Source organism: Talpa occidentalis, unplaced genomic scaffold (genome assembly GCF_014898055.3).
Source record: "Talpa occidentalis isolate TD23 unplaced genomic scaffold, MPIMG_talOcc4v2.1 talOcc4.3, whole genome shotgun sequence".
Taxonomy (NCBI): domain Eukaryota; kingdom Metazoa; phylum Chordata; class Mammalia; order Eulipotyphla; family Talpidae; genus Talpa; species Talpa occidentalis.
The window spans coordinates 26,990,096-27,003,069 of record NW_023603184.1 but is presented as its reverse complement, the minus strand read 5'-3'; the positions used below and the strand labels follow the sequence as shown (position 1 = coordinate 27,003,069).

At 44.3% G+C, this 12,974-nt stretch overlaps 1 protein-coding gene across 2 annotated transcripts in view; it reads left to right on the top strand.

The window, feature by feature from the left end:
* Positions 1 to 7,976: 7,976 nt before the first annotated feature.
* Positions 7,977 to 12,974, top strand: part of IRAG1 (inositol 1,4,5-triphosphate receptor associated 1) — a 104,861-nt gene continuing 99,863 nt past the window's right edge. Inside the window, exon 1 of one of the 2 annotated variants that reach the window (XM_037522663.2) lies at positions 7,977 to 8,359. The gene's annotated coding sequence lies outside the window, so the exon portion shown is untranslated. Of the gene's footprint in view, positions 8,435 to 12,974 lie in introns of both variants that reach the window. The other variant, XM_037522662.2, reaches the window with a different exon arrangement.

The following is a 12,974-nucleotide window of genomic DNA, read 5'->3' as shown; positions in this document are numbered from 1 at the left end:
TGTCAGTTTAAGGGAGGGCAAAGTAGGGATAGCTCGTTTCTGTGATAAAGATCTGGGAGTCTCAGTGGACCATCGGCTGTCGATGAGCCAAGTAATGATATGGTCATTTCAAGAGCCAACATACATCATAGGTTGAATTCAAAGAGGTCCAGTGTCCTGGCCAAAGGAAATCAGAATGCCCTGGCTTATAAAGAGGCTGCTGTTGGATGACACTAGCAGTCCCCTATGCTGCTCTGGGTATCACATAGTTAGAGGGCCTTAGGCAGAGTGTATGCTGTTCAGGGGAGAGAGAGGCCAGCATGGGGTGAGGGCTAAACAAACAAGGCGTGCTATCGCCACTGTCTTCAGATATTTGAAGACAGTACTGCCAGAACCTGAGCAAGATGGGTTCTGCGGTTCTCCCCAGAGCACAAGGAAAATTGAAGGAGGGGGATTTGCATAGAGCTTTTGGTTGTTGGAATGGGCTGCCAAGAAAGTAATGAGTTCTCTGTCCATTGAGGCACTCAAGTAAGAGGTGAATCATCAATAGCATGATGTTATAGAGAAAAGACTCTTAGGCAGAGGTCCTGGGTGTGTGAATCTCATGAAAGCACACATCAAATTGTATGGATATGGTCCTTGACTTTTATCAAATCCTCAGTTACAGAACTCTAAGAAGGTTAAACTCTGTCCATAGCAGATACCTCTCGGCAGGGTGGGCTATAAGGCAGGTTGACCTCTGTGGTCTTAAGCCTAAGTTTAATAGTTCTAACTACCTTTGAATGCTGTTGGCCACTGCTCACGCCTGCCACTCCCTCCTCTCTTCAATGTCCTGATGTTAGCTCCCTGACTGTTCTTTGTTGTTCCTCATCTTTTGCTCTTCTTCATGGGTTTTCCCCTTCTCCTCTTTCCAAGCCTTTAGATATGTTCTCTCTCTGAAGTTCCTTCCTTTGCTCTCTCTTTTTTTTTTCTCTACACTCTTAACCTTTATCAGTTTACAAAGACCTGTGATTTAAAGTTCTTCTAGATAGTCAAGATAAGTACCTCGAAACAGACTGGGTTACAAGACTGGTTGGCTTTTGTAGTCCGTATTTCTGAAATCTATACCAGTCTGGTCCGCTGTTAAGCAGCAACACTTGCAACCCTGTGTCTAGCTATTCTGGGCATCTCCACCTGAGTATCTCCAATTAAGCTCACCTCTTCCTTAGCCAGTGCACTCCTGTTCCTGGTTTGTCTCTGACATTTGTTAACATTCTATCTGTTCAGGAGTGAAAACTCTGGGTCATCTAATCTCTCCTTTCCTTTTCCACATGCTGCCAGGTCAGAAGTTTATTGAGTCTGTCTGCTGTTATTCCTTCTCCACAGAGCTTCACTTGTTCATCTGTCCACATGTCATCTCCACTGGGATGTTTCACAGTCATCTGTTCCCCCCTGTATCCAACACTAAACTCTTGAGTCTATTACTCCTGTCCCCCAAGCTCACTTTCTCATCTCAATAAATGACCCCATTATGTACCCAGTTGCTCAGTGTGGTAATCCTTGACATCTTCCTCTCTTAAGAGTCACATCTTCATTGGGTGTTTCAGAGCACCCAGATTATATTCTGACCAATCACCCTAATCTGGCCATGCATTGTTAAAATAATGAGGTGCTTCCCTGTCAGTTGTAAATACTGCTGCCCTGAGACCCTTGAATATTCCCCCATCTCCCCAGTGGCTGGGCCTCTCCCCTAGGATTTCCTGGCCTTCATGATCTGACAGCTGAGGCATGATGATTGGTGTTACAAGGACCACAAGACCTAGCTCTCCAGCAGGACAGCCACTTGCATCCATTCTAACTGGCCAGTGCTTGAGATCAAACATGTAAGTATTTTGAAGACAATCCCCAGTGTTACACATTTTGAAGAAGAGGTAAATGGCACTGAAGAGATTAACTAATTTCTCCCACCGTTTCTTAGAGTCTTTCTGGCTGGAAAGCCCACTGTCTTTCCAGGAGGTTTAGCAAAAGTCCCCTGGTTAGTTTCCCTGTCCTAGAACAATGTTCCCAAAGCCCAGATCTTATCATACCTTGCCCCTGCTTAGAAACCTCCTAGGGAGGTAAGTCTACATGGACGGAAGTTCTGGGGTACAAGCTTCCTGCGCAGTCTGATGTACCCACCCCAGCCCCCTGACAGAACTCCGGCCACTGTATCCCTGAGTATTTCCCCACTGTCACACTTGACCTGCACCAAGTCTTCCTTTGGGAATACCACCACTTCCCCAAGCCCCACCTGCTCTCCACCTCTTGAAACCTGATGTTTGGACTTGTGACAGCCTCAAATGCAACTCCTCTAGAAAGCAAAGCTTCCTTAATGTCCACTTCTTCCTCGGAATGCCTGCAGCATTTGGTTCAAGTTCAATGACCCTACCCCAGTCTACCCATGGTACTGATGCATAGACTAGTTTTACTAATAATTCGTCGTCTAAGCATACCAACAGACAGTTCGTAAACTGCTTTCACACACCTTGTATCATAAATGACACTTACTTTCTAGAGTCTGAGACTTTAAGTTCCTGAAGGTCAGAGGTCATGTTTTAATCTCCTCTATAAACTCGTTGCCTAGCAGAGGCCCCCGGGCACAAGGTGTGTGCACAATACACGTCCTTCAAACAGATGGGCCAGTTCTGTTCTTGAGACAGAGAGTAGAGAGTTGATGACAATTTTTCTAGTATTTGTTTCTGCCAGAGCTGGCCTAAAGCAAAGTAAGGAGGCCACACTCCTTTCTTCCCCCAGCTACGCTAGGACCTACTTATAGTAGAAAGAACACCTAAGAACTTCAATTTTACATTTTTTTATTTTAAAAATAATTTCAAATCAGAGTAATTCCTCCACATAGGTTTTTAAAAGAATGAATAGAAGGAAAAGTCTCATAATTAAAATATTTGTTCTCCCACACCCCAAGTTCTGCTGCCAGAGGGAACCCCTTTAAATATCCCTTCAGATGGATATTGTTGTGACTCTAAACAGTTTAAGTAATTTGTGTATTTGAGTAAACTTTATCCCTGGACTTTATACTATGTGAGGCAGGAGCTAACTCATACTAGTTTTCATTACTTTATATGTAACCTGTTACCCCAAAGCCCCATACCAGAGCTTTTTGTTATCTTTTGTGTGTCCTCCATGGTCTAAATCATAATTTCCTTTCTTGTTCTCTAATTCTTTTTTTTTTTTTTTTACAATATTCTATTTTTGTTTGATTTTTTGGATCTTTCTGTTGATGCTAGTTAGAATTATTTTTAAATAATTATTTAAAACATCTTCTGTTCCCTGGATTATCTCTGTTTTCCCCCATTGTCATGTTTTCCTTCCCAATTACTGAAGTTTTCTGTTCACTTATAAATTCTCTCAGTCTATAATGATTACAGGCCGACCATGTCCACGCACTATTCCAGGTATTGGGTAAAGAGTGAGGAACAAAATAGATGAAACTCCTTAACCTCATGGAGCTCATTTGGGGGAAGGTATGGGGAAGAGAGACAATAAATTAATAAATTAAAATATGAAACTTGTCAGATGTGATGGGTGCTGTGATGAAATGTAAAACAGAAAAAAAAAGAAAGTGGCTGCCTTGGTGGGGCTTGGGTTTGCTCTTTAAATAGAGTGAGAAGAGAAAGTTTCACAGGGAAGGTGACATTTGAATAGGAAATAGAAAGTGATGAGTGAGCCATGCAGTCATCTGGGGGAAGAACATTCTAGAAGAGGGAAGGGCAAGTACAAAGACTCTGTGGTAGAACTATGCTTTGATTTTCTGCCTTGTTATTCTTTCCTTCATCTAGGTTCCCTTTATATACTTGGTTGTCCTCTGCTGCCCAGGTAAGAATGAGGCAGTAGCGGAGCCTTTGGTTGGCTCTGAGTACACAGGTGAGCCGGTTTACTGGCGAGGTTTACCTGGGGCAGAGAGTTTCCAGTATTGCTGTACTAATATTCCCTGTTGGGGAGGGGCTTTAAAAAAATCTCAGTGCCTTCACTGCACCTGTGGGGCGAGAAGCCCCACCTCCACGGAATTGGCAAGGACTGAATGAGATCTTACATGCACAGCGGCTGCACGGTGGCCCTCTGTTCAGGGAGTGACATCTGTTGTTGTCACCTGAATGCACTTCCTGCTGGCTTGACCTCATATATGTTTACTTACTTATTCAGTGTCTGGGCATCGCACAAGTACTGGGCATAGCACCAAGTCACTAAGTATGAAAAGGGCAGGGAGGTCAAACTTCCAGTGCGATTACTACGGCAGTCAGTCCCTGCACTGGCAGTTTTCTTGGCAGGAGCTGCTTCTTCTCACTTGACTTCCTTTGGTCCCAGAACATGCTTTTGGCCTGGGGCTTTTCAACTTCTTGCCTGGTCTTGAGTCAAATGGCCTGTTGAGAGAGCCTCCCCAAGCAGCGTGTGGTTGCCTTCGGAGGCCCACTGCTTTTGTGCTCAGGACACATGATTGTTTCTGATGGGAATGAGTGATGAACTGAAGATTTTGGTAGAGAAAGGCCAAATCCCTGTGTGGCTCCACGAACGAGATAAATATAGCTCATGTAATTGTTCATGCTCTTTTAAGGATTCAAAGTCAGCTTTCAGGCAAGCTGTGAAGCTCCATGACCAAGACAGCAAGGGACACAGCTCCTTTTTTAGAGCTGTGGTCAGCACTCCTTGTGCCTTACTGGATCCTGGGTCCCAGTGACTCTGTTCTCATTTGAGTAAGGGGGATACCTCCTCTAGTCTCCAGGCCATGAGGTCAGGGGTGGATTTGAGGTGTCCTTACAATTTCCCATCACCTAACACTGTGAGTGGCATACTAAATATGCTCAGTAAACACTTTTAAATGAATAAATAGTGGTGAGAAGGCTAGATCTTAAAAATAACATTTAGAATAATATCTGTACTCGAGGGCCTCCCTGGTGGCACAGCGGTTGAGCGCTGGGTTGTGAAGCTGCCCGCAGACTCTGCAGCGCGGGTTCCATCCCCGGCTGCTCCCCGGCCACCGGAGGAGGGTCCCGCATGGTGCGCAGACCTCTCCTGCCACCTGCTGCTCCCCTCAGCAGTGTACTTCAGTCCTTCTGCCTGCTCTGCTCTCCGCTCTGGCTCTGGTGAATTCTCTCACCCTCCCGCGCTTCTGACTGTACTCAGTGCTTGTATAAATAAATAATTAATTAATTAATTAAAAAAAAAAAGATCTGTACTCGAGCTAATAGTAATGTACCAACGCCAACCTTCTGGTGTTGACAGTGTACAACAGTCTTATCTGATGTCACCGTTAGGGGAAGCTGGGTAAAGGGTACATGAGACTCTGTCCTATTTTTGTAACTTCCTCTGTGTCTGTAATTATTCCAAAAATTTAAAAAATAACCTTTAGCCAGGCCCATGCCAAGACTCAGACACTTGGGAGAAACAGTGCTAGAAGATAAATTGGTCAAATCCCTGTTCACAGCAATGCTTTTGTTTCATTATTATTTTTGATTGTAAATACATGCTTTAAATGTATAAATAAGGTAAGCAATGATAATCTTTACCCCAGCCACTTAGACCTCCTCCGCATAGGCAACTACTATTAATGTTATGTGTTTCTTGTGCTAATTTTAGTGATATAGTTACACAAACACATATACACTTATGAGTGTGTATAAATGACTACATGTGTATTTGTATGTATCTATCTTACATTTTATATATATAATATTTCTCCACATAATGTGTGTATATAGATACACACTTTTCCCACTGAACCATAGGTCTTAGAGGTTTTTCATATTAGTGTACCAAGGGCTTTTCATCCTTTGTTATAGCTGTACCCTATCATTTTTATGGTCCCCAATTGGTGGACAATTACATTGTTTCCAACATTTTTACTTTTATAGACAAAGCTACCATGTATAATCTTGCTCATTTCTCCCACACAAGAGAGTGTGTTTGTAGAACTAATTCCTAGAAATCAATTTGGAACAAAGGATATAAGCCTCACTGTTGAGATAATACTAAGTGGTCTTCTATAGAGCTATTGCATTTCACACCTCTGCCAATGTGTTTGATAAAATGCTTGTGTTAGTGCAATGATTTCAAATTTGGTGACCCTTTGTCAGTTTACGGATCTGTATCCAAGAAAAAACATAAACTATATGGTATTTTGCTACCTTTCAGTTGGCTCAGGAACCCTCACTCCCAGGCCATGCAGAAACTCCATTTTAAGAAACTCTGGCTGAATGTGTGGTTGTGTAGTACAGAGGAAACCACCTAAATTCACGTCTTAGCTCTACCACTTACCAGCCATGAAATATCAGGAAAATTGTTCTACTTCTTCAAGCTTCAGTTTTCTTTTATGAAGGAAAAATATAATAATTTGATTTCCTAGGACACTAAGTATAGATAGATAGATAGATAGATAGATAGATAGATAGATAGATAGACAGATATTCATACATACACACACACATAGACTTTTACGTAGAGTATATAATACAGTGCTTCAAATAGAGCAGATTCTTAATATGTGGTTTGTGCAAGCATGCATTCACACACATACAGACATATACACACACAGAGCCTTAGGTTCCATGTTGACCTAAGTTTCCAGTTGTTTCTATAGTAACTGCTGCTAGATTCACGAGATCAACCTTTGGAGTAGCATTCCCCAAAGTGGAGTCCTTGGACCATCTGCAAAAGAATCACCTGAAAATCTGCATTAAAATAATGATTCCTAGTTTCCACTGTGGATCCATGGAATCAGAATTTGTGAAACAGGGGTCCAAGGAGAGTCATATTTGGAGATTCTAATGAACAATGAAGTTGTGTTAGTGCTAAGAGTTTCATGAATTCCTTTTAGTTCCTATACCTATAACACAGTATTAGCACCATGTGACTTTGCTGGTGGGAGCCTAGATGCAGCAGATGGTAGAGACACCTAAGAAAAAACCTGACTAGAACTCAAGACAGCCTCATCTATAGCAATGCAATTATTTACGGATATAGCAGACAGTGTTATCTGCACTGTGGTCAGCAATCTCCTAACAACCAGGGAGGAGAGACAGTTCAGGTCTTGATGCCTGTAGAAGAGGCTGGGATGGAGGCCCAGGTTCAGTGGAGAAAGTACCATGACTGGGTACATGACTGACACCCCTATCTAGGGTTTCTCTGTGCTGCCTCTAACGCCAGAAGAGAGCTGGAGCCCCCATGTTACTTGCCCATGTTACTGAAGTGCAATGACCCTGGCTCTAGGTGGCATTGTACACAAGGTGGGTGAAGGGCCAGTTAGGACAGGATGTGGATTTCGAGGAAAGAGGCAGCCCTTTTCATCCATGTCTGGGCAGGGACAGGAAGCTAATTCATGTTGGTCAGCATGTCAGAGATGCTGGTACTGTGCTAATCTCTTCGATAGTTTCTCATCTAATCCTCCCAACCACCCTATGAGTTAGGTGTTTCACTGTTATTTCCCACTTTATTTATTTATTTATTTTTTGGTGAATTAAAAAATTTTTTTAATTTTATTTTTATATTCCCCATACAATTGCAACCCCCTTATTTTGACCTCAATCCCTCCTTTCCCTGCCCCTCACCCCCCATAGTGTGTCTCTGGTTCATAGTTGTTTGTTGATTTTGATTTTTTTCTTTCTTATAGTTATTCTTTTTCCTGGTCCCTTATTTAGGTTTTCTAGATTCTAGAAATCTAGAAAATCTAGAATCTAGAATCTATTCCCACTTTAGATGAGAGGCCCAAAGCTCCTCGATGCGAAGACCACTGCCTGTCGAGCAGAAGAGTAGGGATTGAGGCCCCTGGGATTGCTGCCAGGTCTGGGATTAGCTCAATCTCCCAGGCTATTCTCTCTGGGGATCCCAAGGGTTTAAGGTGGGAGTAGCCCCCGCCCCCAAATCCCTGGGACAGGAAATGTTCCTAGTTTCTCCTGGCACTGGGCCAGGGTCTGGTCCTGGCTCACATGCTTACTGGAGCGTCCAGGCTGGGAGGAGGACCTGCCAAGTTCCCTGGGTCCCTGTTTGGCCAGGATAGTGCGCAGTAGCATGAGCTGCCCATGGGCACTGCAATCTGCTGTGTTGGTGCCCATGGGAGGGGCCCAGGGTCAATTGCTGCCTCTCAGACCCAGTCTGCCCTGAGCCCTGGGGCCAGCCTAGTCAGATTCCCCTGCCGTTAGCCCCCTGAGCCAGGCCAGAAGGGGCTCCCGGAGGAGCTCTGGGCTCTAAGTCCCAGCCCCTCTCAGAGGAGGCGGGCGGCTGAGGCTCAGCAGCCAGAGGCTTCTCAGCTTGGAGCTCCAGAGCCAGATGTAACATTGACCTTAAATGGTAAAAGCTCCCCAGAGTGAAGAGAGGCTGGCCAGCAGAGGAAGGGGGAATAACTCAGTTTTAGGTAAGTCATCCTTATATCCAAGAATAACCTGCTTTTCCAGCCGGGAAGCAGAGGGAACCCTTCTCCTCCTTAAAGGTACAGGGTCTGGGATGGGGGTGCTCGACTTTAACTTTCCAGGGGTGTGGGCTTTGTTGAGTGGCAATTTCAGCTGAGTATTTCATTGTTGCTTTTTAAAGTCATAATTTTAAAATAAGAAGTAAATATTGAGAGACCTAACTTAACTTTTGCTTGCTGTTGGAAATTGTGCACAGGTTAGGGTGCAAATGTGGGTTGTAACTCTAGATTCCCACGCCCAGATATCCTGTGGGCCCCTTTAGGGTAATAGAGGATCCCTAGATTATGCAAGCCAGCTAGGCAGGGCTCTCCCCCACACCTCGACTGCTTTCTCAGCTCTATCTCACTTGTGCCTCTTGCTACTCTCCCCATCCCCTACCCCCCAGTGCCACTCCACCTTGTCCACCTAGGACCCGGCTGGCCCAACCCTATCTCTAGCTTTGACCCTGACCCTGCTTCTGCCCCTGCCGCTACTGTCCTGTGCTCTGGTTATAGGCTCGTGTCTCCAGATCTCCCACCTGCCACTCTGTGCCCCTCCTTAGAGGGGGTGCTTGTGCCCTGACTGTGCCCTGAGTCCTGCTCACCTCCAGGAAGTGTGTGTCAAAGCGATTCCTAGAGTAAGTGACCCTCGGGGTGACTTTCTTCAAAGGAAGCCACGGCCAGAGAGTGGCTCAGCTGTCCTGCTCCCCCCTGCCTAGTAAACAGTGGTAAAGGCCTAGTGATGCGCTGCAGTTTGAACAAACAGAGTGAGGGTCTGGGACCCCCAGGCAGCGCTCCAACCTGCCGGAGTCTGGCAGCTGCTATTCTCTTAACATTCCTCAGGCAGCTTTTTGGGGATACTGGGGTAGGAGATGGCGGATATAAAGCAGCCCATGGGTTTGTCCCAGATGCAGAAAAAAAGAGAAAACTTCCCAGGACTGTAAAGCTGGGAGCACTAGGGAGTCAGAACCTGCTAAGAGTTAGGTTGTCCTCCTAGTAGGCAATGACATGCTGGTGAGACAGGTGGCGTTCATTCCTCCCAAGGCCACTGCCACCCCAACATTTTAATAGGAGGAAACTCAGGTTAAGTGACTTGCTAAGGCCACATGACTTAGGAAGAGCAGAACTGAGACTTGAACCTAGATTTGTCTGACTAACTCCAGTGCTCCTGCACCTTGATAGAATTTTGAGTAAGAGGGCCTCCCTGGTGGCGCAGCGGTTAAGCGCTGGGTTGCAAAGCTGCCCGTAGACTCTACAGCGCCGGTTCGATCCCCGGCTGCTCCCCGGCCACCAGAGGAGGGTCCCGCATGGCACGCAGACCTCTCCTGCCGCCCGCTGCTCCCCTCAGCAGTGTACTTCGGTCCTTCTGCCTGCTCTGCTCCCCGCTCTGGCTCTGGTGAATTCTCTCACCCTCCTGCGCTTCTGACTGTACCCAGTGCTTGTATAAATAAATAAATAAATCTTAAAAAAAAAAAAGAATTTTGAGTATGAGGGTTCATTTCTGCCTTGAATAGTGCTTTGTGACTTTTGATCTAATGTTCAGTAAGTTATATTCATTCTGTTTGTTCAGCCCATGCATCAGCAGAGTGTGTGTTTATGTGTGTGTTGTGTGTTGGAGGTGGCTCTTTGTGTACCTGGCTGACGTACCTTTCTCTATGCTTGAGAGTAAGTGGGATGTTATACATACTCTCTAAGATCGTCTGGGAGGTATGATCTCCCAGCTACCTGCTGCAAATATGACCAGGACTGCCATAAACATGTTTTCTGGAAGGAAGAACGGAATCATAGATTTAGTTCTTCCTATGCATAGAACATACTTTTCTTAGCACAACCCCTAGAGTAACTCACAATTCCCACAACCCTGTAAAGCAGGGTTATTATCACCCTCATCTTGTAGATGGAGACATTTTAGCCCAGAGAGGTCACACATCTCTAGAGACTCTGTTCATCTCCCATTGGTACCATTTTGAGGGCAACGGGGGAAGCAATGTGCTTTCCATGAGTGATTCTGCATGCTCGTTACAGCAATGCTGTGAGTGATGTACCTCTACCTCAGTTTTATAGGTGAGGACACAGGATCAGTCAATGTTAAATGACTTGTCCAAGGTCACCAGTCATCTAGTGGCAGAGCAAGGGATTTAGTATCTTGGATGAGGATAGTTAGGGCCGTGTAATGCCATGTAACTTGAACCTGATTCCCAGGGGGCTGGGTGGGCTTATAGCTTGAGTGAGGGATTCTGTGAGTCTGAGGAAGGAAGCTGGATTCCTCTCCTGATAGGCTGACCTATGTATATGGTTTGTCAGCTTCCCAAGGAGTTCCCGCCTTTTCCTCTAAGTCCTGTAATAATGCTGGGAGCATTGGAATAAGAGTTTTCTTAATGAAGAAATGGACATAATGCTCCTATAGTGTGTTCTGGGTAAAGAGAGCTGTGAGTTTGTGATGTATGTGTGCCTGGTGATCAGATTTTTCTAGTCTGACCTGGAAGAGTACAAGGTCAGGTCTCAAATTATTGACTCCCTCCCCACCCTGCCACCTCTTGTGTGGTGGTCCATGGAGCCACTGGGTCGACCCAGCTGCCCTCTCTGTTGGCTGTCAAGAGAGAGAGTCTGTTTGCTGACAAAGGAGGAGCAGAAGACCAGAAGAATGGGGGAGGGGAGCTCTTGCAACCCTCAGATGCTACCCCTGTGCTTTGGGGTGCTCTTGGAGTCAGGGGAGGGAGAGAGAAAACTGAATTCTCATGTAGTAAATGTAAAAGTAAGGAGAGAAAATTGACATTGAGTCCCTACCTGGGGCCAGGATCTGTTATAAAACTGTTGTACAATTTAATCCTTGTGATAGAACTGAGGATGCTGTAGCTGACAGAGGAGAAGCCACATGCCCAAGGGCACACAGCTCCCAAGGGCACACAGGTGGTGAATAGGGTTCCAGCTCAGCCACTTTGGTCCAAAGGGGATACTTCCTGCCTTAGATGTCATCCTATCCTTAGTTAGCAATCTGGGTCCTGGGATAATATTCCAATGTCACAGTGCAAATGATAGGAAAATGAAAAAGAGGGAAAGGGAATATTGTGTTGGCCCTATGAACCTCAGAGGCCAGATCCTGAGTTCAGGCGAGAGCCAGGGACAGCCTCACTGGATGGGATGCAGAGGTGACACAAACTCATGACTTGAATAAGCTCTACCTTCTCTGTGAGGAGCTTCTCCAGGGAGGAAGAAAGCTGGTGTCAGAGAACATCTCTCCCAGTCAGCTATAGTTGTGAAACAGAGTTTGCAGAGACTGGGCTTAGTCAGCTAGGGCTACTTTCTTCCTAGTATTTATTTTTCTATTTATAATTTTTATTCATTTTTTTCCCTCTGGTGAAAAAAAGTAATGTGTATTCCTTGCTAAACTTACTTGGAGAACATAGAGATGAGTATAAATAAGAAATTCAAAAATAAAGAAATAAAATGAGTGAATTCTGTCACTCAGAGATAATATTGTTAATATTATGGTATGTTTCTTTCTTTAGGTTTCTCAATATTTTATAAAAGAAGCACCTGAAGGTTTATATGGCACTGTGGCCTGCTTTTTTTTTATTTTTTAAAGATAATTTTTTAACAGAAAGAGATTTCCCACAAATCCTTGCATCCACATAAGCATAGCTTCTTCCATTATCTATACCCCTTGGGACATTGGTTATAAATGATGAACCTGAATTGAAACATATTATAATTAACTACAGTCTGTGGTTTACCTTAGGGTTCACTCTTGATGTTCTACATTCTATGGGTCTGGACAAATGTATAATAACACAAATCAATCATTATTGTTTATTTTCACTGTCCCAAAAATCTGAGCTCTACCTTTCACCCCACCCCAGCCCTCAGCAATTGCTGATTTTTTTGTTTATGAGCTTTTTTTTTTTTTACTGTCTTAGAGTTTTGTGTTTTTCAGAACAACATATAATTGGAATCAAATAGTATGTAGCATTTTCAAATTGGCGTCTTTCACTTAGTAATAGATTCTTAAGGTTCCTTATGTCTTTTCATGGCTTCATAGCTCATTTCTTTTTAGTGTTGAATAATACTCCACTGTCTGGGTGTACCACAATTAATTCTCCACTCTACCTGTAGAAGGCCATCTTTGTGAGTCTGCTTTTCTGCTTTTCTTAAGTAAACTTTCTATCATGATCATTTTGTCCTTATCACTAAAGGTAATTCAAATCATGATTTTTCAATGGTTGTAAATTACAGAATAATTTTAGCTGTGTAGTGGTTTAATCATCATTCCCCATTCATTCAAAAATGCCTTTGAGGGCAGTTTCAATGACCCAGACAAGATGGCTTTTCCATCCATTTATGGTGCTACTCCTATGCTTTGAGCCCAGGAGGCCCCAGCATTGCTGCTCAGAGAAGAGGCCCTGAGCTTTGAGGAAGGATTCTGGGGTTTCTGCTCTACTAGGCCTGCTATACTTTGCACATCTGTTTTGTTTTCATTCATTATGTGAAAATGTAGAATTATGAGCTTTCTATTGACAAGAAATGCTATGTCCTGCATTGTGTGTCCTGAGCTACTCTCCATGACTCACCAAGGGTTGTGCCC